This window comes from Osmerus eperlanus, chromosome 21, assembly GCF_963692335.1.
Source record: "Osmerus eperlanus chromosome 21, fOsmEpe2.1, whole genome shotgun sequence".
In the NCBI taxonomy this organism is placed as follows: Eukaryota; Metazoa; Chordata; class Actinopteri; order Osmeriformes; family Osmeridae; genus Osmerus; species Osmerus eperlanus.
Window position 1 is genome coordinate 8006678 of NC_085038.1, and position 27271 is coordinate 8033948.

At 40.9% G+C, this 27271-nt stretch overlaps 1 protein-coding gene across 3 annotated transcripts in view; it reads right to left on the reverse strand.

Moving 5' to 3' along the window:
• spry2 (sprouty RTK signaling antagonist 2) overlaps positions 1-27271 on the reverse strand; it is a 203684-nt gene that overhangs the window by 70490 nt on the left and 105923 nt on the right. The window contains exon 5 of one of the 3 annotated variants that reach the window (XR_009928048.1): positions 24670-24964. The exons of the other annotated variants lie outside the window; for them this stretch is intronic. The gene's annotated coding sequence lies outside the window, so the exon portion shown is untranslated. Of the gene's footprint in view, positions 1-24669; positions 24965-27271 lie in introns of those variants that run through there. 3 annotated transcript variants of the gene reach the window in all.

Sequence of the window (27271 nt, forward strand, 5' to 3'; positions counted from 1 at the left end):
CGGCATGACCGAACGGTCGAGGTTAGTAAGTTGTTTAATATATGCATTTTTAACTCTTTTCATTTAAAACATGTCGTTTTGTTCAGCTCTACAGTACTCAAGTCTTCTCACGGTGTGTTTCAGGTGTTAGCACCTACTGTAGCAACCAATCTGAAATCTGAGCAACCAAACCTAGCAATCTGCCTAGCGCTTGTCGTTTATCTCTCTGTGTTCACACTTTTCTGCTCTTTTAGAAAGTTAAGAATTTCCTCGTCGCTGTTGATGTCTTCATTGTCATCTGGATCTCGCTCATTTTGAAGACGACATCAGGGCAATAAGAATACGTATCAGCCGCGTATTCAAAGACTATGAATACACGGCTGGCATGACTACCCATTAGCCAATCAGAACGCTCGTACTGTTGTTGCAATTGAACCAATATGCTGTTCTTATTGGTCCAGAAGACGTTCTCAAAAGAGTTGTTGATATGTTGCCTTGGGGATGTAGGACGTCACCAGTACAAGTGCAGCTGATTGCTCTGACAAGATGGCGTCTGCTCCAGATTCGCCGTGTTTGATTTGGGCTCTTCCCACGTATTGTTGTAGTAACGCTATATAAGAAACCAAATGTTTACTCTTCGACAGGTCAGCAAACGCTTTGTCGCCTCAATTTGTTAAAACGATTTGTTTGTAAACCTCGACCTACGGTCTCGGTTAACAAACGTTTTAACAAATCTCTGCTTTCAAAGGCGTTCGCAGACCTGTCGAGGAGTAGCTACACATTTGCAGTTTATTACAGCCATTTTTGGAAAATAAAATACAGCTTTGGGTAACCAACTTTTATACCAATTCGACTGTATTGCTTCTTAATGGAAATAAAATACTATTTTATTACGCATCCTGTTAAATGTGCCTAAAAACGCCTAAACAGCATACCCAAAGTAAATTGGAAGCTGTTCTTGAACCATTTGGAGTACATGCATGTAAATGATCTCTTTTGAAAGCTGACACTCTGAAGTTATGTCCCCTGTTGTCAGGACCCCTGACAGTCCTTCTAGTGTTGAGTAATAGAAGCTTGAACACAAGGAAAGTGAAAATTTCTATTTCCACCTAGATTTTGTTTTGAAAACAGAGGCCTGAAGAGGCCTAGAGGTGGTAGGTATTATCTGGAAGACTAAATTGGACCACAGGTTGAAGCCTTACCCAATTCAAATCAAAAGTCAAACATAATACCACAATATATTCATATTTGACACATGTTTTTATAAGAGTACATCCAGGAATTTTCTAAAAGGGTCTTTTGGAGACTCCAAAATGACCCTTTGTAACCAAGGTCAAGGTCAAATAAAAATGTATTATTTTTCATAATTGTTATCTCTAATGAAAGGTGGTACTTAGAACTATCATATATAATAGCTAAATCCCTAATTAGTATTACTGAAACACAAAAACTGAAGCATGAACACATTGGAGTGCTTTATCTGATTCCAAGGATTGGCGCACAAAGAACACTGATTCTGTCAACCATATTGCGCAATCGACTGTTATTTTGAAGGCTCCACAGACGCATACAAATGAGGTATTGGCATTTTCAGCTAGCTGTCAGCTACAAGGCTAACGAGCTAATTTCAGAGCCAGTTGAAGCCAGTTCGAGAAATTTGTTTAGAACGAGTGTGTGTGTGTGGGGGGGGGGGGGGGCGGGGGGCAGGACGCACAGACCTAGTTGGCTTTAGAGGGCTGTCAACGGGGCATGGAAGCTCCTATTGGGTCAAACAAGGTGTCAATCAAAAGGGGAGGGTTCAACGGACATTTTGATACCTTCATATTGTAAATACTCCGTTGCTAACCGGAGAAAATAACACTTTTATGTGAACAAGTTGTTTCTTCCGTCGGCTAACTTGCATAATGAAACAAAGGATAATGGCTATTCATGAACGTAAAACATTGTATTTGGACGAATTACTTTACATGGTTAGATACTTTGAACCCTTGGGACTTACGCAGATCAAGTTTTGATGGCATGATTTGCACACCTGGACCTATTTGAACCACTTAGGGTGAGTACAACTTTTTTCTTTGGCATTGTTGAAGGAATGTTCACCGGAAAAAGACGTTGACTTTGCTTGCTATTGCGACTTGATCTTGAATTGGTTTATTTCAATGGAAGCACAAGAATCGTAGCTTTCCAACGATGTATAACATGTGTAGCGTCTAAAAAATATATTTGTTAGAATTTAGTGCGTCGTAACTGAGGGAGGGGGAGGCAGCATTTTTGTCACGCGGGCGAAACAGGAGCGTAAACAGGTTCAGCTATTTCTTCTAAAAAACAAAAACACAACATCTATAGGCCTATAGTCTTTCTATAAATGCTTAATAAGGCATAGATAGTTCACACTTTAGATTAGGTCACGCAAAAGCCTTAACTAACAGTTAGTAAATGCTTTATAACTTGCATTACTGATCAGAAGTTGCATCATTAGTAAGTCTTTATAAAATAGTTGTTAAGATATTTGCAAAGCATAGTGTACATCCTGTATTCGACTTGGCATACATTAATTAAAGACATAAGTAAATATGTTGTTAGTTATTTACTCATGCTTTATAAAGGTAATGTAAATGGTTTGTTCACCATTTGCTAATGCTTTCTATACCAGCTCATGTACCATTAACACCTTTTAAACTACTGGTTTGCAACTATATTAACAAGCTGTCTATAAAGTATGATAATGCAGTTATCAAACACCTTATGAATTGTATTATGAATAAAATACATATTTTTTAACAGTGTTTATTAATGATCAACATAGTGTTTAATAATAAGCTTATTAACTATTTAATAATGTATTGTTAATGTTTCAAAATGTTTTATAAAGGATTAACTAACTATTAGTTAACACTTTGTAAATGCCAAAAAGCGTTGACTTATTATAAAGTGTTACCATAATTGTCATTATTTACCAGCAGTTTTATCTTGTTTTTCCGTGGGACAGAATGAAACAGCAAATCTCCAGTATGGTATATGTGATTATCCTACCGTGATACCACAGCCTTTGAATAGCCATCTGAAAGTAGATGTCACATACCTATATCATTTCAAAAGACTTCCTGACATCAATCACATTCACAGAGGGTAAAAACAGACCTTTTAAATTCTTTTGAGCTCTTTCATGCTACACTGCATTACCTGCCCCTGAATGTCCTGTCACATTGAATTGGGTCTTGCTTTGGAAAACATATTTCCTTTCTTTCTTAGGATTCTCTCTCTCTCTTGCCAGTTGGATGTAGTTAAGAATCCCCTCATATATCCATAGTGAAGCAACACTATATGCTATTGAGACCACATTCTACAAAGCTCCATAACTGTTGATAAAATTATACTGCATATACTATGTCTCTGCAATTACCCTTGCATGCATACATCTATCCATCTATTTATCTATCTATATATCTATCTATATATATATATATCCATATATATTTAATACAGCACTCTATTCTGTATGATATTTTTTCAAATCACTTCAACTCCATTCATCCCACCATGAAGAAAAATACATATATAGTACATACACAATTCGTGGTATCCATTAAAAGTTAAGTGGCAGGCCTTACTGTAAGGCATAAGTGGATGCATCAACATGAATCCGGCTCCTAATTTCATTGCCTCCATTAGATGAACGGGGCCCAGGGAGCAAGGATGCCCTCATAAAGCAGATCCAGTGGAGAGCTGGATGTAGTTCCTGTGACATGGCACTGGGCCAGAGCTTCTGACGGCTGACTAATGACTTTCACTGAGGGTGTCAGCCCCAGATTTATGTCCTCCCTGCCTGAGTACACTCACAGTATCTTAAAGCAAGAGTTATTCGTGCAGCACACCTCCCCTCAATACGCCGCCATGGCCTGGCACTGCCATTGACACCTTCCCATGCACACCCAGTGGCCATTCGATTTGCATTGTGTTCCACGCCACTGTCAGTCATTGATGGGAAACGAGATGCCTTTGAAGAGTACATTGTTTCCAAAGAGAGTGAGTGGAATAGAAAACTCCATAAGATCAAATGAAACCTATAGTGTTTGGTACATAATCTTTCATCCAACTCCCATTAAAGTGAAATGAGCTACTGGGATTTATTACAGTGCAACTCAATGGAAATCTTGCCAAGGCAGAGCTCATGGATGGATGAACTTAGTAAAATGTAATCTGCAAAAAGAGTGACAATTCAGAAAACCTACAATCAATGAAAAAGGGTTTCTTGCTAACCTTCCAACTTGACAAAACCTATGTATTATATCGTGTTCAATAGTGTTGACCAATGACTGACCGGCAGAATCTCAAAGGAGAATATTGTGTTTGGCCATCCCTGGTGGGTCTTATTACTCAAGGCACAGTTCACATGCCAAGGCAGTAATGAAGGTGGACTGATCTCATCTCCATGTGCTAATTTTGAATGGCACCACAACCTTGCAATGTGATAGATCTGTAAATGTTTTCACAGAGTGATTATAAAATGCATGAGGGATTGAGAGAGATTGGAGATGAGTAGCTTCCGTCGCAATCGCTCACCAGCCAACTTGGGAACATGCTATTACAGCACGAAGCCATCTCAATCATACCCCAGCTGGCTAATTGGAAAAAGGTGTAATGTGGGGCTTGTTTGGCTAAAAAGTGAGGCATTAACCATCTTGAAGCAAGTATTAGTTAAGCAGTTGATTAAGGATTAGTTCCCTTTGACAAAGCAGTAGATTTTGGAAAACTTTAGATTGCTTCCTCAACTGACTGCTTGTGCAAATAATTTGACGTTAACACTAGAAGCCCCAAGCCATTTTCCCCATTTATAGTGCCGTTATAGGTAAAATTGGCCTTGATTGTCGGTGCTTACCAATCCACAGGTTATTGGACGTATTACAGGCAAGTCGCTCAGTTTCCTAATATTCTAGAATTTTTTTTAGAATTGTATTTCTGGCAGGCTTCCTTGTTGCTCAAGGGTTGAGGGTCATTTCCTGTCGGCTTTTATTTTCACAGTGGAATGGAGTTGAAGTGATTTGGACAATTATTATTCAGAATAGAGTGCTGTGTTGCATTGATATGAGGAGTATTTATATGGGACAACTGACTGGATTTTTTTTTTTATCCGTGTTCAAGGGGAAATGGAAATCAGACTTCAGTAATCTGACATGTTTGGATAGTGCCACAAATAGACATCATACTTGAACATTTCACTGTACAATACTGAACAGTTTATGCACAGTATGCAGGTTTGGAGAACATTCAAGATGATGTATGACTGACAAATATAAATCAGTTAAAAGGAAACACATTCTTTTATGCCCTAAAACTAAAATTACATTTATTAGAATTAAAATGGTTTATTTTAACAACTGAACTTTCAGTGAACTTGACATAACATTCTCATCCAATCAATAATTAGCATGATAATGGGGATCTGGGTTGCTTACATAATCTCCATCTCATTCACTTAATGGACATCAGAGTACTCACATCAGATGTTCACAATAGCCATTGTGAACCGACAGCATACATAAGCATATGACTATAAACAGTACACACACTACCCTATCTACTCTGCTTTATGGCACACATTGATGGCTTGGGATGACTGAAACCAAGGCCTCCTTTCATTGCTTACTTTTGCTACTGTAACTCTTAGTCGCAACACCCAAACAAACTTGCAAATGACTGTAATCTATAATTACACTACACACACTCACGGCAAAACTACTTTTGTCTGTGTTCAAGTCTTGCCACCTGAAGCAAGAGGCGAATCACTTATCATCTCGTGGTTATGATAATTATGGCATTCAGCGCTACCCCTTCTCTGTCTCTCTTTTTCTCTCTCTTTCTCTCTTTCTCTCTCTCTTTCTCTCTCTTTCTCTCTCTTTCTCTCTCTTTCTCTCTCTTTCTCTCTCTTTCTCGCTCATTCTTTCTTTCTCTTTCTCTCTTTCTTTCTTTCTTTCTCTCTCACACACACACCCCCCCCCCCACACACACACACACAAAGGAGATGACACATTAGCAGAAGCCTGCTGGCGAAAAATGCTAACTTGTATCTATCTAATCCTCATTCTATGGTTGAGCGTGCAGCAGGGCAGCCAGGGGGGGCTACTGCAACAGGGTGTCAGCGAGCGGGTGAGAGAGCCAGCCCGCTGCATCTCCTGGCTGGGCCTACAGGAGGATTACGGGACGTGACACTTCTGTTAATATTTCAAGCATCCCCATTTGTGCTGGCTTGGAGCGGTCTCGCTGGAGAGAGGAGAAGCGGGGCCTCCGCTCCAGCAGGCGTGTCGTCTTCGTGGGTCTGACACTCGCTCGCACGGCGAGTTTAAACAACCGTCTGATTCTGTTCCTGTGAAAGTCACAGAGAGGGCCCGCCTTCGTTAGGGGCGAGGATTAGGATGGGCAATTATTCCACACTCTAGCTCTGAGGCAGGATGGTGCAAAGGTAAAGCAACATCTGTGCGTGTGTGTGTGTGTTTGTCGGTGTGTTTTGGAGGTGGAGGGATTAGTGGAAGGACTTGAATTGTCTTTTCTTTCTCTCCGCTGTCCCCCCCCCCCCCCCCCCCCACCCCACCCCACAGTCAAGGCCGAGTGTCCTTCTTGGGCTTGGAGGGTACTGACAGAGGAAATCTGTCTGAGATGTCTCCTGGAGTTAGTGCTGACTCTTCCAGACTGGACCCCTGGTCTCATGAGTAACCAGGGATTGGACGTCTGGCGATGACCTTGCGTCGAAAGCTGCCCGCTGTTTTCACAACTGATTTGTCTGCCAAGCTCCACTCGCCTCTGTAGATTTTTCTCTAACCCTAAGAGACTTCAATCCTAGTGGACTCTTGTGTTGTCTTGACTGAGTCATATTGCCAAGCACACCCTTTAAGCCATTCATGTGGGGTCCAACAAATGTAATAGAAAGACCATAGCCAGTGATATGATGTAATCACTGGGTGGCAATGAGTGCAAAATGGAATGACAAGCACCAGTTCATGGTTGACAGGTCCTATGGTTGGCTGGTAATGGATTTCTTGTCTGCGTGTTACATTAATGATTTTTGACTCTGACACAAGATACTTCACCTTAAAATAACATGCCGAACCATAACCTGCTCTGACTCATCTCCTTTGGATTGAAGTTACACGTTTGAGCATCTCAGCAATATGATGTTTGGGCCAAGACACCCTTCAGTGGAAATCATTGATCACGTATGTGAGAGACACAGATCCTGATGTCTGCCCTGAGGGGATTTTGAGACCTCAGCTGGCTAATCCAAAAGCTGCTGTCATTTTCCATTGTCAGGCTTACATTCATCACAATGCTCCATGAAATGACAGTCTGGTGGATTACCATTTAGTCACTAGCACTAAGAGAAAAAATCTCTGTGATAGGAATGCCATTAGGCAATGTCATAAATAATCAGTTTGCACCTTGGGGACCATTGTAAAAACAGGGTTTATTTGACTTTAGGTTTATCCTATCATCAGGCACATGAGGTAAACATGTTTTCTCTTTCAGCTAAGATCTATCTTATGAAGTTCTAGTTCACATTGCAAAATGGATGCCCATATACTCCTTTTGATAATTTTCTGTCAATCAATAATACAATATCCTATATGAATACTGTCTTCTTTGACATACAGTACAGGATACAATAGTGAATGCATGCTATTGGATCATTGAGACACATTTTTACATTATACTGGATGAATGTGGGCAATTAGAAGGCTACACCTCTTAATCACATAATTGTTCTCTGTGTAAATTGTTCTTACACTTAGTTTGATCCATGAGAAAAGGTCACACTGCCACAATATGCCCCAGTGAGGCAGGGCTAAGCAATATATAACACAGTATAAATCGATTCCTTTGAGAGTAAATATAAACAACACCTAACAGTGAGATTTACTTTATGGCCATTGTCCAATCAGGATTTTCTCTCATGAAGTGACTATTTCATATTCTGTGAATGTACTGTATATTATGAAAAATGAAAGAAACTAGTAAAACTTTAGATTTATTCCACCATATGAAACCTCTCAATAATTAATCATTTAGATCAGGACTCAGTCAGGGGGATAGAAGCTTCTGATCGAGTTACCTTTGGGATACTTCAACTAACTAGATTATCTTCATATACTATAATTACAACAAATTGTTATTCATGGATGCAATTATTCATCAACATTCTTCAAAAGAAAACAACACATGACCTTCCATTTCCTTTTTTCTTCATGTAGACATGTTTGATCATAATTCAAGTCTTTCAGTTCTCAATTCAGGTGGTCAAACGTTACTCAATCTGTGAATAATCAGAATGAAAGATGCCAAGGACCCCTCTAACCCTCTTTAATGTTGTGCATAATGTTGTAGGCAGAGATTAAATTAGATATGATCAACTGCTGACATGGTAACACAGGGTTAATAAAAAGCTAACTTGATTTGGTGTATTCACTGATTTCTCAGATATTTTCTCAAGCGTAATGTCTTTTGATCTAAAGGTCAGATATGAAAAAGATGAAAGTGCACAGGGAACACTTTACTATCTTAGGTCAGAAGCAGACATCAAGCTTAGAGTCTGTGGAATACTGATTCAAGGAAAAGGAAGCAAAGATGTATTGGGACAGGAGACCATAAGCACCAGTTTTCTTCAAGTAAAGTATCAACCAGTGTCAAACCTATCTTATGGAATCACATCAAAATAAATGAGTCTGCACATCTTAAACTAAGTTCCATAATTCTGAGTGCTCATCTTTCTTTTAGTGATTTTGTCCATCTCTCACTACATTACATTTCATCCCAGAATCATTTCAAGGAAAATACTTGTCTATTCCTCTTATTTATTCGATTCAGGGTTGCTTTTGTGTGTCAGTTAACATACCACTTTTGTCAACATGCACCACCGAGTGGAGAAGTAGCTAACTTCTGATGAGCTCTTGAAAATGTAATAGAGATGTTGTCCACTTAAAGATAAGTGATAATCTGTGCTGCTTCTGGACATGACCTGAGGCTGAACACTTTAGATGTTCACTGTGCTTATACCTCCCTCTTATCTCACACTATACAACATGACCCATTCATCATTTTATTGGTACATACATAAAGTTCAAAAGTTTGTTTACAGTGTGGCAAAATTGACTTGATTCCATTTATGTCTCTCTCCATATTGAGATATTGGCCAGTGTGTGTCATGCAAACTGTGGTGAACTTTTACGTTATTGCTCGACCACCTGAATACCAATGCTGCCATGAAAGCATTATTGTTACACACATTTCACAGGGTGAGGAATAAAGCTTAAACAATATGTAAAATGTCATGGCTTTGTTCACATATATGTTATCACATGTCCATCAAATCAATTCACCTAGTCTGCAGAGTGAGAGTTCAGTGGAGTTGGTAGTTATATGAAAATAAATAAATTGCATATATGTATGTATGGCATGTTTCTGACACCCTGCCACATTACAGCGAGATTATAACATAACAACATAGAAACTGACAGCTTTATAAACAAAAGCTGTCGGGATTGCAAACTGTCGCCAAAAAAATTTGACATTACTGTATTTGACCTTTCCTGTCAGAGGTTTACTAATGGATCATGTTCTATTGGTCAGCCTATGATAATGTCCTATTTTTTTGAAAAAATCTCCATTGGAAAGGCAAATGCCACAAAATGTCAGACCGATCTTACTATTCCAAAAGCCAAATGTTAGTTCATACATTATGCTGGTCATCTCTCTACACAACCAGCCGTATTGTGATAGGTAAAAAACGAGATATATTTAGCACAGTCCATGTGACTATGTCCACATATACGCTTGAATTTCATGCTTCACCTTTACAGGTGAGAGGTAAAATATGATTCTGATGAATAGTGCATTACTTAATGGACTGTGCACTGTCCAGCAGCATAATATTTAATGTGGTAATCAAACAATATTATTTGAGGAGATATGTACTCTGAAGTGGTTATCTGTCGAGACAGCCGTTTTTGTACAAGACATAAAATCCACAATTGTAGAATTAGAGCTTTTAAGTATAACCTGAAGAACATCATCACTGTAACGGCTCTGACAAAGTATGGCTAAGTTTGCCTATTAGTAATCTAGCTAGCTTAGCATTCTATTCATGTGAGTTTAATACTCTCTCAAGTAAAACAGACAAGTGTGTAGAAATGAGGTAAGGTTCTCTTAATACACCCTAGGTGACTCTCAACATCTGTCGCCACTGTGACACAATCTGCATCTAATTCCTCACCATAAATCTGACGACACCGCTGTGGCCACACAGCATTGCTGCTACATGGCAATATCACCGTTCATCGCCCAAGCAGTCCCCAACTCCGAACCTTGAAATGAGAACAACCGTACTACAGAGATCATTGAAATGTTGATAACATTTCACACAGAGAGTAAAAAATAATTCTGCAAGACAAGATTGAAAAAGCAAAAGACAACACTCAACATAAGGCTTGGGACATAGATTCCAAGAAAATTATTAATAAATGCAGCAAAAATATCATAAATAGAGTATGTACAGTATGCCACACACTGTCTGGACTGTAACTCTCAATGAATGTCTTTAATATGCATCAACAGACTTTTTGAAGGCACATCAGCAGCAGACAAGTTTTCCGTTTTCACTCAGAAACATCTTGCTCTCACTCGTAAAATATGCATCTGAGGACACTCTTAATATTGAAAGCTTGAATTTATACTGCTGCTCTAGGACAAGACATTTCCTACCGTAAAAGGGCAGTATTTACCCCCCTTGATCTTTTTTTTCAACAGCTTTATGGCTCACGAGACTTGTCGTGTACATGTCGTGTCACACCTTGGCATGCACTAAGGTTATGCCGCTGAAGAAAAGCTACTGATAACGATCATAATTATGCCTGATGCTGTCAGCATGTCACTGTGCATGAAATAAAGCCTCCATTAGCCACTAATGGAGGGCCCTACAAGAGACAGATTCATAATATAGGGACATTAATTCTCCAGGGGCATGGGTAGGTGGCATACAGTAGTACCATTAAATCATCCACCCAGGTCACTGGAGACCAACACAGACAATAGGAAGTCCTCTGAAGTTATCACCTCAGATCAAAGCACCTCAACCGTAAACCAGAAACCTGGTTACCATTTAACCAGTTACACATTCCGCATGCTTGCTATTCAAAATATATATTCAAGCCATCATTACAAAGCTCCAACTACGTAAAAACCTTACAAATTAGGAACATCATTTCATTACATGAACCCCTCTTCAAAATGTTGTTTCCGATCTGTAAAGTTGCGATTTCGATGCCGTCGCCTTGACTCCACCAGAGTTGGGACACAATAAGAATTCATCGCAATCAGAACAGAGATTTCCAAGAGCACACAAGACGGTAAGGAACCATCAGCAGCATGGAATGCAGCCTCAACCACTGGGAAAGTAGGCTCCCTGGGGTGTTGTTATATTGGAGCTTACCGGAGCTTTATCTAAAAGCCACCACCCGTGTGCACGTGAGTGATGGGGAGGATAATCTATCTGGTGAACACCTGGAGATGGAGTTAAGTGATGGAGTGAGGTAATCTGTAGTTACCATGGCTAACCGGTGTTCTGTATTTACCCTCAATATTGAGCAGCGAGCATCCCAGGAGACTGCTAATGAGGGTTGGGTGCAAGGGGTCACTGAGCAAGGGTGCAAGGGTGCAAGCGAATCACTGAGCAATCTGCAATGCAGGGGACACAACACAAATGATCACGGTTGGAGGATAACGTGTGTGTTTTTTGTACATCCTTTTATGTTGTGATGTTATTTCGAGTTAAATGTTTCAGACTGCGTTTTACGATACCTAAAGTTGATTACAGCATAGCATTAAGAGTAGACTATTCTGAAGTATGTTACTTTCATTACAGTTTTAAACCAGAAGAAATGTCTAATTTTTCTAAACTTGACCCAACCAGTGCTGCCCCAAGTTATGTTATTACCCTAAGGTAGTGTTGTTGTTGTGGTGTGTCAACAGCTCCTACCAACACGGTGAAACCTTATAAAAGGTTAACTCCCCAGCTACGAAACTCATCTAATCTGCATCCCTCCCAGCACGGTGAGTGAGGTGATATTCCTTCGTATTATATTGGCTTTTTGAAATACTTGATGATGATGGTCTGCTCTGAATTACAGTATGTGGATCCAAGCACAACTCTCAAGAGAAGCATGGCAGTTGGTGGTATTGGCTTTTGTATACCAGTATAATTGCTCAACATTTTAATGAAATGTTTGCTTCATGATTTATGAACTATAAATACTTATTGAATACTTGGCGGATAAATGAGATAGAAATGAAGAGACAGAAGTATTATTGCATTGCATGAGAGAGGTTTAGGGGGGTACACCAGATGGATGAAAAGACCAGAAAAAAGCTGCCAGATGAGATGTTCTTATTATACGATGAGTAAACGTCCAAATCATCAAATTTCATTTACATAAAAATGATACAGATATTAATGCTAAAGCTGCATCCTCATCTCCAACACACAAAACATACAAGACTACTTGGAACCATGTACTGTTTACTGTAGATGACTCATTTGTAAGAACATGACTCTATAATAATACCGTGTTATTTTTCATGTTGTGTCATTTGTTTTCAAATCACAGCAAAAGGCTCCTGGATCAAAAACACATTTACAATGATCTGAAATGATATATTGAGGGATTGATGCATGAGGTTACTGTATCTTAAAAGCAGTGACCAGATTGCATTTTTGCAACCTACAGCACTAAGCCACACTGAGTTCTTTTTCCCTGGGTTTACCACCGAGTCAGGCTGGTGGTGGGCCTAGCCAGGCCCTCTCAGCCCCCTGGGATAGTGTCATTTCAATGCCCAATTACATTACAGCACTTGATTTTTGACTCATCAGCAGAGATTAGAATATTGGATGTGACAGTGGAGCCCAGTTTGGGTAAAGGAAGGGTATTTACAGAGTACTGAGAGAGGATGAAAATAACCCAGGCTGCCTGTACTGGAGATGCCCCCTCTGCCCCTCAGGCCCAATGGTGAACTAGGCTGGGCTGAGATGAGCACAGTGCAAACCCATGGTCTTTGTATAATCTGCCACGTTGACATGGGTTACAAGTAAACAACACAGTGGGGGACCTCAGCCTCCATTACGTTAATGATGAGTGCAAGGAAGCCTTTGCTCCCCCCCCCCCCCCCCCCCTGCAGTTAATTAAAATGAGATTCTCCCAGCTTATCCCTGGACCAGGCTGCCAGGAAGCAGGACGGGGTTGAGAGGGTGGGGAGGGGTTTGGAGGGTGGGGAGGGGTTTGGAGGGTGGGGGTACTCTTCAAGAGACCTTGGTTATGGAGCTGCTTAGCATGATGTGTCCTCACACATAATTTACCCCACTGGTCAGGGATGAAAGACGTCTGTTCCTGAGATTAGGTGTGATGGCCACAAGGTATTATACTTGAATTTATTAATGGACTGTGCAGGTGATGCATTTGCATGCATGGGACAGTCTTCTCCAGGACCCTTTGATATAAATTGGTTTCTATAGGGGCATTTACACAGTCAGTGGGTATACACCATTTAAAACAGCACTGTAGAATATGTGGCATGTCCCGAAAGTAATTACAATGCAACTATGGTGTGCATGTCTTATTTATGTCAACTTTGAAAGGATACTTATTTCATCAACAGATGCATGAACTATTCACACAGCCCCTCGAATGATTACTGGGGCCTGAGTATACCACACTCGGAAACCTGGAGGATCAAGACCTACGTCTCACGCAGCTTCTCACCGCAAACACCTCAGTTTGCAATGCATCGCATGCAGTCATCGCTTGGGTTTTATGTTGTTCAGATCAAGTGTTCCGTACCGGGGGCAAGACTGGAAGCAGTCACACCAAAATAGATCATGCGTGAACGTGTAGGACTGGGTTGAATACACAGTTAACAATTCATTACTCTCATCTACAGAGACAAGAGGTTGGCTCTTAATTCAAGTTACAGCACCATCAATGCTGTTGTCACGCCATGCATCTTTACAGTCCATACACAAAAAAACAAGTTGCATTTTAATGATCCTGTGTCTATTCCCCTTTGTCAAAAGCCTAACTTTGAAAAGTTCAGAGTTTCTGGCAGCCGTAAGCGAGGGGGTTTGCAAACTTCTACCTTGTGTTTCCACCTTCTATATTTATGTTCTTTCGACTCAAAGGAGTGACAGTTTCCCAAGAATTAATGAGGTGTAGCACTCCATTCCTCCCATAATGGGACGAAGGGGATAAAAAAGGCAGATTCGTCACTGATATACAGTGGAGTTCCCTGCAGCCACTGGCTCTTAATGGTCTGAAAGAATACTCTGATCCTATCTCTTCCTTCTGCTGTCTGTACGCCGGCATGTTTGTTGGCATTTTACCTCTGCTGCAGCTCATCCTTTATATAAACCTCACTGCCTTTCTCTGAGAGATGCAATTTATTTCCACCCTCCTCAAGCTGAGTTTTAAAGTTCCACAAGACCTTCATACTTAGCAGCTCGTTTCTCAGCGGGGCGATAACCATCTTTTGTCTCGCAGCATAGGGCTTATCCCTGGGTTGCTTCTTGGCCCCCCCAAAAACGTTATCGATTGGAAAGTTGTCTTGATTAATCTGTGTGGAGGCGCGAGACGCACGACCGAAGATGCAATTCGGGGACAACCCCATGCCACATCATTCTGTTCTGAATACTGAGCTGATAAAGACTACTTACCAGGATTCTCCACCCATGGGTGGAATTTTGGACGCCTTGTGGATGCCTCGTGAGTTTAAGAGAATACATATACATCTTTTGAAGCCCTGTTCTTGAAATATTTATCGTTGCACTTCACTGGACATGGTCTTGGTGAAAATTTGATGCAACTCATTTGACGTGTGTAATACTCTAGGTCTCAAATCAAATCTGACCAACTGGCTGAGGTTAGGTGTTTAAAAGCAACTTAGGACAGGTGTTGAAAGTGTGTGAAAGGGCTGGAGTTCATTGCACCCACCATTTCTTGTGGCATTTACTGAACAAAACGTTGTGGATAGGGCACCAACAGTAAATATGTATTTATAAGAATATACTGTAGATGCCTCAAGTGCTTCACGACAAGGTGTTGTGTATTAGAACATTTCACTGTGGCTTATCCAAGTGTCTGCTTCATCTGTATTCAGGTATCGAAGGTGCATTGCACCCATATCCTGGAATTTCCTGTCTGGAATTGACTTTTACATTAGTCAAACTCATTTCTTCCAGCTTGAAATCTAACAACTCTGACCAATGATTCGTGATTGGTGGTGCGCCTGCAGAAGCAAACATGCATGAAAATTACGACTGGTTTGAACTCAATTTCAAGTCAAACACACACACTCCCAGACAGACACACACACACACTTGGAGAGGCCTCAGTAAGAGCTACTTAGCATGCAGTGTCTTCACACCTCACTCACCTCAGCATCCAATGTGAGATTAGGTGAGACGTCGAAAAGATAAACCATGTATTCTGTATTAATAGACTGTGCTGGCAGGAGCTATGCATGGATTGTCGTATACTTCAGTAACACTCCTGAAACAATTTCCTATGGACAATTCTAACCTTCTCTGAATAGAGGTCACACTGTATATTCTTACATTGGCAGCCTAGCCTTTCATGCAGCATTGATTGAAAACGTGATAAAGGCACGCTCAGCTAGAGACCTTTTTTAATGAAGGTATAGATAACTGGATGTGGAATCAATCCACGTGCCAGGGTATCAAGACACTTGTTTGATAAAAAATGCATTCAATGCAAGGTCAAGGGGGGTCCATGGGAGAAGACAGGGGAATCCTCAGGTGATAATGGCGCTACTGATAACATGCGCTACTGTATATGTATGGTGGATCTTTAGGTATAAATAGAATGTTTTTTCAGAGAACCAGTGGAAACCAGTGTGGAGGTAGACTCAGAACAGTTGCTCTGAAGATGTTTGCTCACTGAAATATTTGTGTCATGAGAAAAAAAAGAATTGCCCCAAAGGAAGGGTGATGCAGACTCACAACAACACTTAATTGTCATACATAACACACCACCACTTAATGGTATCTGTCTCTACATATGACTAATAATGTTTGTTCACTTAAACTGTAATGGTCCTTAATGATTTTCGCCAGGATCCATGACAACAAGGAAACATTGTTTAGGTAAAATTGATCTAAATCCCAAGTGCAATTAGTGTGCTCTCACACCATGTCTCAGAAAGCATCGTTGTTTTCGTAAGCTAGGTAGAGGTCACCTTGCTGTTAACTGGGCTTGCCCTGACCAGCAAAACTGATTCCCTCCCATTATCTGGCCAGCTTCATGCTGAACCAGCCCACCCCACTTTCATTACCACCCTAATTGCCTTTTCATGGCCGTCTTCTTTGGCCTGTTTAATTAACTGGCCATCTCCTTCATCCCCAACCCAGAGTGCTCCGTGGCCCACAGGGCAGCAGTACACCCTGGAGATCTGGAAAGTAAATAAAAATGAGACCCCTTTCAGTGACCGCTGCCCTTTTAGGATTCCAGTTATCTACTGACTTCATCAAGTAAGTAATAAGGGGAAAACAGCTGAAGACTCCAGAGGAGGGCCTATTCATAATTGAAGAATCAGATGGCACCAGGGCAGTTAATAAAGTCTGCATTATGCAGGGTAGCATAATGAAAAGTCAAAGTTGAAGACCAATGCTGGGGTAGCGTCTGTAATGAAAGTATAATTTATCTCCTATTCCTTGGTTTCTACTCTGTATTGTGTGTGTGTGTTTGGGTGTGCACGTCTGTGTGTCACAGTGGAAATGTGCCCAGGACAAGTTGCTGGCTGTGCTGATGTATGTATGCGGCTCAGTCATCATCTCATTATATTGCCTTAAACTGAGGAGTCTAATGGCATCATTTGTTTGGCTCTGCCAAACATGGTCCCAGCCTGCATACTGTTGGAGACTCACAGAGATGTAACACTGGGGAGAGATTCAGCTAAACAACAATAATGGTGAAAAATATAGTGTATTACTGCTGTGCTATTATCAAATCAGGATATTTTCTGTGTTTTGGCCCATAGGCACACTTCTCTGAAACTAAAGACTACATGAAGTCTGAAGAAATGTTGACTGGATTCTTTATATTACTAAAAATAACTTTAATCTATTTAAAGTAGTTTGTAGTAATGGCTATCAAAAAAAGCAAGTACGCAATATTATTACTCGATATATGAAAGCATAACAACAAATCTTGACCTGCTTATATCCCAATTAATGAAAAAAAGAACAATATTTTCTTTGTAAAGAGAAGATTTTCTTTCTGTAGAAAGATATACTGTATACTGTACTTTTATTTCAAAACGGTGACAACTGTAAACAGCACAACTGTCAACATTACAGCATGATGAATGGGATAATCTGCCCTACAGAAACAGAGTAACAGTCAGATAAACCAGCCCTTTAGACCTGGTTTTGTCAGCCTGTTGCTGTAACATCAGTAAAATCCACACAGAAATGCACACACACACACACATCATCCTCATCATTTGAAGGGAAACACACGTCTAACATAGCAATAATCAGTGCAGCATTGATAAATAAAGCTCCCCGGGTAAAATAGATTTTTGATGAGCTGGAAGAAACGGCAGCATCGATTAGTGTCTCAAACCCAAATTGAGTCTCTATAGTTACTGTGCAGTGTTTTGCTCGTGCTTTAGAGAAGTGAGAGGAAACTTTCATCAAGGTGCTTGCAGGAAGGCAGGACAATCACTGTTTCCTCTGTCTTGCTTGTTACCTCAGTTTTAATTAGATAGGGCTACACAGATAATGATTCCTCCTTCATGCCAATTATCCTGCATGACAATGCTGGTATCCATGGCAACACAACAGTGCCCTTAGAACAAAGGAGAGTCAGTAATTATGATTGATCCAGAGATCCAGGAGACCCATATTATCTGAACATGGACAAACGGATCTCATTAGAGCATATGACGCCAGTGGGCAGACATGCTCTGCTCTTTTTCATTTGAATCGGGAGAGATCTCCCAGAACATTGAGAAAAGTGTGAATGGCCATCTGATTACTGATTACTTTAAAATAAATGTAAACGTTTTATTATTTACACCAAAACCCACAGTATTGTTGTCCAGACAAGTCTTTACATGACGTCAAATGATATAATGCATGAAAAGCTCCAATCTCTATGGTGTCATTCATGTTTAAATACAGTTTACACTTCCATCCATCTGCCTTGATTGTATTTCAAGATGTGGCATGTTCATGGTCCATGGTTCCCCATCAATGGTGATGATTATCTGGTCAACTGCTGGTGTATACGCAAGTGTTACTGTGTATGTTATTGGACTTGCATTGCAATGAGCCATCAGGCATGGGGTGCACAGGACAACTGTTAGACTCCTGGCTGGCTCACAGGTTTTGGCTTCAAGTAATCCGTTTCAGGACTACACACCATTCTGTTCTTTTCCAGAGGCAGTGTTTTCCTCCAATGATCCAAAAATCAGTTGGTTGTTCTCTTAATTAGTAATCTATACATTCTTTACATGCCGCAACCTTGCTGCTGCAGTCTTGCAGTGAGCGAGGTGGGAGATTGGCTTGTGATAAATTATTAGCCACTAAGCGCTTGCCTCTACAGCCTGGAGCAGCATCATGTTGTCAATAGCAAGGGCCTCTAAGTGTAGTATCTGAGGAGCTCATTTAACTGCAGGGACTTAACGTAACCCCCGGATCTTTACTCTTGTCAATGGCTCTTAATATGAAAAAAAGAAACAAATATGTGTTTGCAACTTGTTCAATGAGACATGTCATACAGAGAACATTAGCAGAAACAGTGTTCAGTTGACACCCAAAAAATTCAACCCGTATAATTGTCTCCCCCAAACCTTTACTTTCACATTTTATTCATTTAGCGAATGCTTTTATCCACAGACATATACAAATAAGTCAGTATAAGATCAAAGTACACACAAGTGCATTTTTCTATAATGTTTTGGTGGCCAGGGACAAGGAACAGTCTATATTTTGTACTGTTACTTTAGGTGCTGTTCACTGGGGTTTGAGGGGGAAATGGCAGTGGTCATGTGATTGCATTCCCCTGTTAACTTTTTGCAAAGTGATGATCTACTGGTTTTGCTCTCGGTGCCCTTAGGCAGAGAAAACAAATTCACACAATTCCAAGAATTCAAAACTAATTTCAAAAGAAATGATGATTAGGTGTCTAAACTAAATGTTTCTCAGTGAACTGGCTGAAATATGACTACTATATTCATAAATGATGACGTATCACTTTTAAATGTTGCAATCGTAGCACACTGAATGAATATTTTCATTTGAAACATCAAACACGGCATAAAGACATTAAGAATAGCACATCAAAAAGTCCCGTCTTTCCAGAATGGCCTAGATACGATGCAGCTTTTTGTCAAACGTATGTGCCGTGTTGTGAGGTTGCAAAACGATTGTCTGTTTCGCTCATGTGAACTCAGTTGCCACGTCTGACAGGAGCTGCAAACACCGCCCTTGAAGCGTCTCCAAAATTATTAGAGCAGCTAGAGAGGCAGAGCCAGGAGGGACTGGCACCTCGTGCACCTGGGTCAGCTGTGACACACACAGCCAGGAAGTACGAAGCACAACCTGTGTGTGTAACCCGGGCCAGGGGCAGGGGAAGGAAAGGAGGAAGCTTGGAAATCAGAGAGTGAGGTCGGGAGGGCCGGAACCTAGTGAGGGGTTAAGGGAGAGCCATAAATTGAGTAGGACGCAACTATTATCTGTGTCTGTGTGTTTACCAGCAAGTTTGACCCCAGCTAGGAAAGGTATCACATATCTGAACTTTCACCACTAACTTTCCAAAGAATCTACAGTACAGTATACCGTTTCCCTGCGATGAATAAACGACTTATACTGACTTCTCTGTGTTCCACTTCTAGACCTCTATTTACGCTCAACCTGTCAAGATTTGCCTAATTTAATCAGCTATAAAAACAGAAGCCCAGGCGTTTACCTGTTCCAACAGGCACTGCGGGCTGCCCTGAATCCTGGGCTTCGCTGGTTAGTGGAGCAGAATGAGGTCATTTACATATTTGTTCAGCACATACAAGTTTCCTCAATGGCAAGGTTACAGTAAAGACTTGTCTAAATATATCCTGGCCTCACCCCATTGACCCAAGCAACTTATTTCCCAAACAACTACAGAGAAACAAGTCATAACGGATCGTTTGCAGCCATATTGTTTTAGCTCAGCAGTCCTAATTAGTGGATTTGTCTAAAGAGCTCACCCCCTGTATCAGGCCATGAGGTGTAACGATTAACCCTGTCATTTAGATTTAAATGATTTCATCATTTTGACCTTGGCAGGGTGCAGAATTTTTACATGTCTCTTAATGTGTTCCTGCAAATGATGATTGATATCAGTAATGGATGTCTGTCAATCATTAATCACACTGTGACCAGCAGGTATATACGATCTCGTTTGGATGCCCTAACTCAATGTGAAAGTAAATTTGTCCCCTGAAAATATAGCAACAGCCTCAAATTAAGTTTCAAAAGGTTATGTACTGCTACCATTGGTACAGGCCACGTGTGTTACAAAATAGGCATTTGTAATCTGGCAAATTGTTTGTTTCAGGTGTACAAGCCCTTGTTTACTCGCCAAGGAACTGGACTGAGCGGAATAAATGACTTCTATTCAGAAGTTCTATTTGAAAGTTGAAACGTGGTAAACAACATTTACAGAGCTGTCAGGTACATGTGCATGCCTTAATATGCAAACAAACACCCACACACTCAGGGGCAATCACACACAAACACTGAGAGGCACACGCATGCTACACACACACACACACACACACACACACACACACACACACACACACTCACACACACACACGTGTACACACACACACAAGAAATAAGCTGAAGCAGACATCACAAAGATCCTATTACAATAATTGACCCAACTTCAGTGGAAGCACACACACCCATGACTCCTTGTCTCCTTATGTCCCTCTCCTTTCACATCCCTTTAGTGTAATTCCAACCTAGGGAGGTGGGCGTGGGTACCGCTGCCCACCCCTGCCTGTCTCTGGTGACTTGGCCAACTATCAGCTTGCCTTTTTCTCCAGTGCACTCGAGTGGAAAAGCATTTCATTTGCTAAACAAAGTGGAAGGCTGCCACAACACACCGCCATAATGGAGACTGATGGACGCCCCATACCGGCAACCATGGGACATAGGTAATTACTCCGCCTGTCAGGATCCCAGCATTCATCACTGCTCTCGAACTTCCGACAAATCTTCCTGGAGGAGGGGTGCCACCGTAGTCATCCTATTCTGACGTTGTGCGTACGTTGATTAAAGTTGTACAAGTCACCACGGTGCCCCGTTTCGGAGGTTATAAACAGAAATGATTTTGGTGGAGCTCTACAGTGTAATGGTGGTTGATTACACGTCTAACGCTTTGGTGGAACTGGCTTTTGCGAAAAACTGCATTCCTTCTCAACATGGTGAATAGGACAGCGCTCACGTCCAGTCCAGACCATGAATATTCAGTCATACTAAAGATTTAGAGGACTAAACGTTGGAGGAGAGGATGCATTTGTGCCACTACAAAACTTCCATGTCCACCTTTCCAGTTTTTCAACAAGCTTTTTCACTCGACTGCAGAAGACAACATCTTTTGAAACAGAACTAAGAAGTTGCTAGGCAACCAACGGAGGGAGAAAAATAAGGTGACCAAGGCTGAATTAGACCCAATAAACAATAATATACAAACCAAAACATCAAGACTGATCTGTGGCTTGATACTGTTCTGGTACTTGAGGAATGTCATCACCAAATTGTATATCTCATCTTACACTGTGAATAGATACTTGAAAACTTGTGAATAGATTAAGTGGTTAGCAAATATTGCTTAACACAAGGCATTATTGTGTGAGCCCACCAAAATTGATTCAGATTGTTTGAAACGATGCATCTGTACCTGGGAGAAGAAATGTACTATCGCTGTAAATTTCCTGGTACGAGGCAGACATAGGAAAATAACTTTTTTATTTGAACTAGTCTACAAAGTATAGATACTTTCAATCAAAATGAACTAGAATGTTCTGCTACACCCTGTGAGACATACCGAAGAGTGCATTGAAAATAAAGACATGAGCGTGACGGTGATGCCAACATACTTAAAACGCTCCATTGACGTTTGATTGAAAGTAAACTCAACATGAAGGTAGCATCTAGGCATGATTAAATTGCAATCCATTGCACTTGAATTACATCACATATCACCATATCCTTCCCCCAAAAATATAGTAAATGCATTGCTGTGATTCACTGTTTGCTCTGTGACACAGCAGCCAAACTCATTCAGATATTCACATCTATTAAACAGTAGTGGTTTGAAACCATACTTTCATGAAGTTCTTCCTGAGAGATTTGGTAGTAGGTCAATATCTAGTAGCACTGTAACAAGTAGACATTCTGGCATGAAGCGTGGACTCTCACTGGTTGATTCCCTCTGGGTATGTTTTATAGGACATGTCCTGAATTTGTTTCTGTTGACAGTTATACGCCAGTATCTTGGGAAATCATGTGCAATGCTTTTCTTACTGATTAGTTTGTCTTAGACTAATCAATGCTGTGTCAGGAAAAAGACTGCGTGAATGCAGATTTGTCCATTTGGTGCTCAAGATTTAGGCTACCGTACAAGCTGCACAGCACAACGTGTTCTGCTGTTGAGGCCCATACCACAAATAACGACAATTCAATTAGTATCAAGGACGGTAAAATGCTAATAGTTGTATTTTCAGCGTGCACCACAGAAAATTGCATGGTCTAAGTGCAGATTTGTAGTGAATGGTGTTGGATTGTTCCATTGCCAGTGGTGGCTTAAGTCTCTCAAAGCATTTTGAGCCTGACATAGAACAGAGCAATTACCCTTACCTCCCCCCCCCCCCACCCACCCCCACAGTGAGGGATTGACTCATCTCGATGGTCCCATGGGGACATTATATGTCGGTGTTAAAGACAGCTTCTTCTCTCCCGAACAGTCGACAGTAAAGTGCTGATCTTTTCACAACAGGTACTGTGTCCCTATTCTCCTCTGAGAGCTTCCTAGCTTCATCTCAGTTGGTCTTTATTGCATGGCAACCATATTGGTTTTATAGAGCACTCCCTTTTAGAACGGGTTGTGCACCTTCAATAATAAAGATATAATGAATGTTTTAACATAATGTGACAAACGCTATAGCTGGTCCTATGGAACCTTATAGCCCCACTGCCGAATGGCTTGTGATAGCTTTTGGAAATATTAAAAAGACTTCTCCCCTTGAAATCATGGAGTGAAAAAGAGAGAGAGAGAGAGAGAGAGAGAGAGAGAGAGAGAGAGAGAGAGAGAGAGAGAGAGAAAGACAATATCAACTACTTCCCAGTGTGGCAAATTTGAGTCCAATTTCACAAAGGTAAAATGAAAAGAGGTTATTTGGCAGTGGTCTCTGAACCCCATCCTTATTGAATTTGGAGAGAAAGAGATGATCACATTTCAATTAATGGCACCATCAATCATACGGGCCCACAGAGAATCATTCAATTTGGTGTGATGCAGTGATAGAGCAGGTCAAAAGCACTGACTCTGAACATAGGTTGTTTTATGTGTCAGAAATATCACACAGCCAGTATCTTGACTATTGGAAAGTGACAAAATACAAACATGGAGATCACTTAATATTGTGTTATCAGTACACAGAAGCCATTGGAGTACTATCTGGAAAGTGAAGACTTAAAATGCACTCTTGACATGGATATGATTTCAATGTGTTAAAGTGTATTACTCCAGTATGATATCCTCAATGTTTTTCAGGTTTGTGTATTGCCAAGCAATGAGCAATGGCATCTCGAGTGTCATCCATCAGAGAGATACAGTAAGCATCACTAGAGCTCGGCTTCTCTTTAGTTCTCACCGCTGTATAGACACTTAGACTGGGCATTGGTCGTAAGTCAAGTTGCAGTGATGATTCAGTAGCATGGTCCATGCTTGTAGTTGCATAGTGCCGTCTGCCGGGTACTAAATATTATTATATGGTATGTAATAACATACTATGATTCAGTGCAAGTAAGCAATATTGTATAGATACTTCCATTCATTTGCTGTGGGTAAAAAGTAAAGGGTAAAGTGTGTCAGGGCAAAGCCCATCAGATTACAGGCCAATATTGTGTCCTCTAACTGTCTGCCTGAGAACACAGACCAAAAACCCCCAAGACTATTAGACACAGTGGATTCCAAAGAGCTGTGAAATTGTACAGTTGGACAAATAGCAGTTCAGCCTCCAATGTGGCAAGTCAAGAAAGTGTTACATTGTGACTTCCACAACAGATTTTTTTCTGACTATGATTTTTTCATTCATTATTATGAACACATTTGAAACAAAAACTTTCCATCCAATCAGAAACAGAACGGGCCTAGACTGAAATATAATTTATTCACATTGTGATGTCGGCATATTACGGCTCCAACGTGCAAAATATAGGCCATTCAATGAGATCTAATGCAGATTCTCAGAACTGGAATTGTGCATGCGGCACCATTCTCTCTCCCGACAAGTGTTTCGCTCCCTCAGATCTTGTCCCGGCAAACGGAGAAGTGCATCAATTGCTCTGCTAAGTTTCCATCCATCTTGCTGGATGATTTCCCCGGTGGTCTCCATAGAAGAGGAACAACGTCTGTCTGCTTTGTCACAGGAATGGAATCTCCTCAAAGTGTGATTGAGCGCTGTGGTAAGTGGTCGACTTCGCTCTTTTGCCTGATGAGGTGAGGTGCGGGTCCACAGATGCCAATTTTTGCAGAGCGAACAGATGCACGCAGCACCAGGGTTGCTTTCCTTTCAATTAGCCTGTGCAATCAATGCAATCTGTGTTTGGTAATGTGCAACACTGTCACTCTGGCGGGCAGAGTGAGATGAGACATAAGGCCTGTGAGAAAAAGGGAAATAAGATGGAGATAATGTCTGGTTCTCACACTGAATGGTGTTGGTCAATGGCGAACCTCTAATGAGGTCTGACACATCGAAAAACACATAAGGGAACTATCTACTCTTAAAATCTGTTAGAAACTGCTCAGTGTTAGAAAGTTCCGACTAAATAAATACTACATCAGTGGTTTGATACAAAAAAAAAATACAACTAAACTGTAGCTAGGTTAGGAGCCCAGACATTTATTTCAACAGAGGCTTACATTTGATAAAACTTTGTTGGTCCTTCACACATTTTCTGGGTACTACCTCAAAAACACAGCTTGAGCTGTCCAATTACAGTGCCTGATCCTGGATGAGGATGCGCTGAGGCAATATAGATGCTGTACACTTGCTTGTGTAGGAGACTGCAATATTTAGTTTGCCTATCCTATGATTAAGAATGCCTTCATCTGAAATCCTTCTCAAGAACGGTGAGCGTGGGAGGATGCAGGGAATCAAAAAGAGACTAGATTAAAAAAGGCTCAGAGTTCCCCCTAGATTTAATAGAAAGGAGCTTTATCATCAAAGCTGCTTCACACCATTGTTCTCTTTTTGCATTCTCTTGCTGTCGCATACACTGATGTGAAAAGTACATCCATAGGTTTCTGATCCATGTGTGTTCTGCCAATTACTTGCAGATAATTAAGTTTGCGTGTAACAAAACATTTACTTAATATGGGAGTCAGGTGGCTGAGCGGTAAGGGAGTCGGGCTAGTAATCTGAAGGTTACCGGTTCGATTCCCGGCTGTGCCAAATGACGTTGTGTCCTTGGGCAAGGCACTTCACCCTACTTGCCTCGGGGGGAATGTCCCTGTACTTACTGTAAGTCGCTCTGGATAAGAGCGTCTGCTAAATGACTAAATGTAAATGTAATATGTAACTGAATGTTGAAATGGGCACAAAACTGAACACTGAAATGCCGTTGCAGTGGAACTTGACTGTGACACACACAGTTAGGATCTCTTCAGTGAAGAAATGTGATTTATTTTTCAGTTTCCCTGTAGATTTCTCTCTACAATCTTGTCTCCAATGGGAAGTGAGAATAAAGACATGTTTCTGCTGTAACAAAGTATGGAATTTGGCAAGGAAATAGATAAGGAAAACAGCTCTCTACACCCACTTACATGTGCTATACCATCAATCTAATCTTGATAGAAATACTATCTGTGCTGAATCATCAGAAATGGTTCCCATTCATCATTTCTATCTGGCTATGATATTTTCTAACGGGATGTAGGAGCGGACCTTGGTAGAAAACGGAAAGATGGGCATTAATTTCACAGTCAGATACACTACCATTTCATTCTCTTCGTTCATTCCAGACATGAAACTGAAGTTAAGTGATATGTTAAATTGAACGAAAGTGTTTGTCAATCCACAAGGGAGGAAGGCGTCCAAAACGTTGAACGAAATGCTACACATGAAGCTGAAACCGGGTACTTCATTATTCATGTGTGGTGATGGTTTCACTTGTGCTTCCCAACCCAGGTGTCTTCCATCCTACTTAGAAGTCGCATTTTCATGTCGAAAGTATGTTTCCCCTTCATCCAGTCGTATATTTCAACCTGTATGATGTATGACGATGACATACTGAATCTCAGCACTGTTCTAAAAATCATTAAAATTCCGCAATGAAGGGATTTCTTCATGCCTTTAATCCTCCTATCAAAACCCAATGCTGTTTATTTCAGCTCAGGATGGAACTGCATGAAACAGATTTGAAAAGGGGCAGGGTAAACGTTTATTTCCTTCTTTGTGATTGGGAGAGAGATACACTAATTGCTCTCCTTTGGATAAAAATGGCATCGGACTCCAATGCCATTGATGTAATCCCTTCTGAAAGATAGTCCCTCTACTATAGAAGTAAATGGTAAGGTAAAATGAGGACCGTGCTAGAAAACTATTCTCGCTTTTAAATGCAAACACAAAAGTACAACCAGACTCACACAGAACTCACAGGCCAAACTGGGGAACCTGGATGGGAGTGGATACTGACGTGTCAAAGGACTGTCTGTTGACTCTAATGGCTTAGTGGAACTGCTGACTAAAAACTTGTCAGAGTATTTCTAAAGTGAATAAGATCTTCCCTAAAAGCTGTTAAGTGCAGTGGCACAACCCTGAAAAGTTTACCCTTTTATCCATGTATAGATCAATCAAGCCCCGGAACTGAGCGCTGCAATACAAGTCTTGTAATTCTCCAACCAGAATCGCAACCCTTTAAGATTGAGATAAAGCACGGCCCACTCGCCTAAGGAAGTCTTCTCTG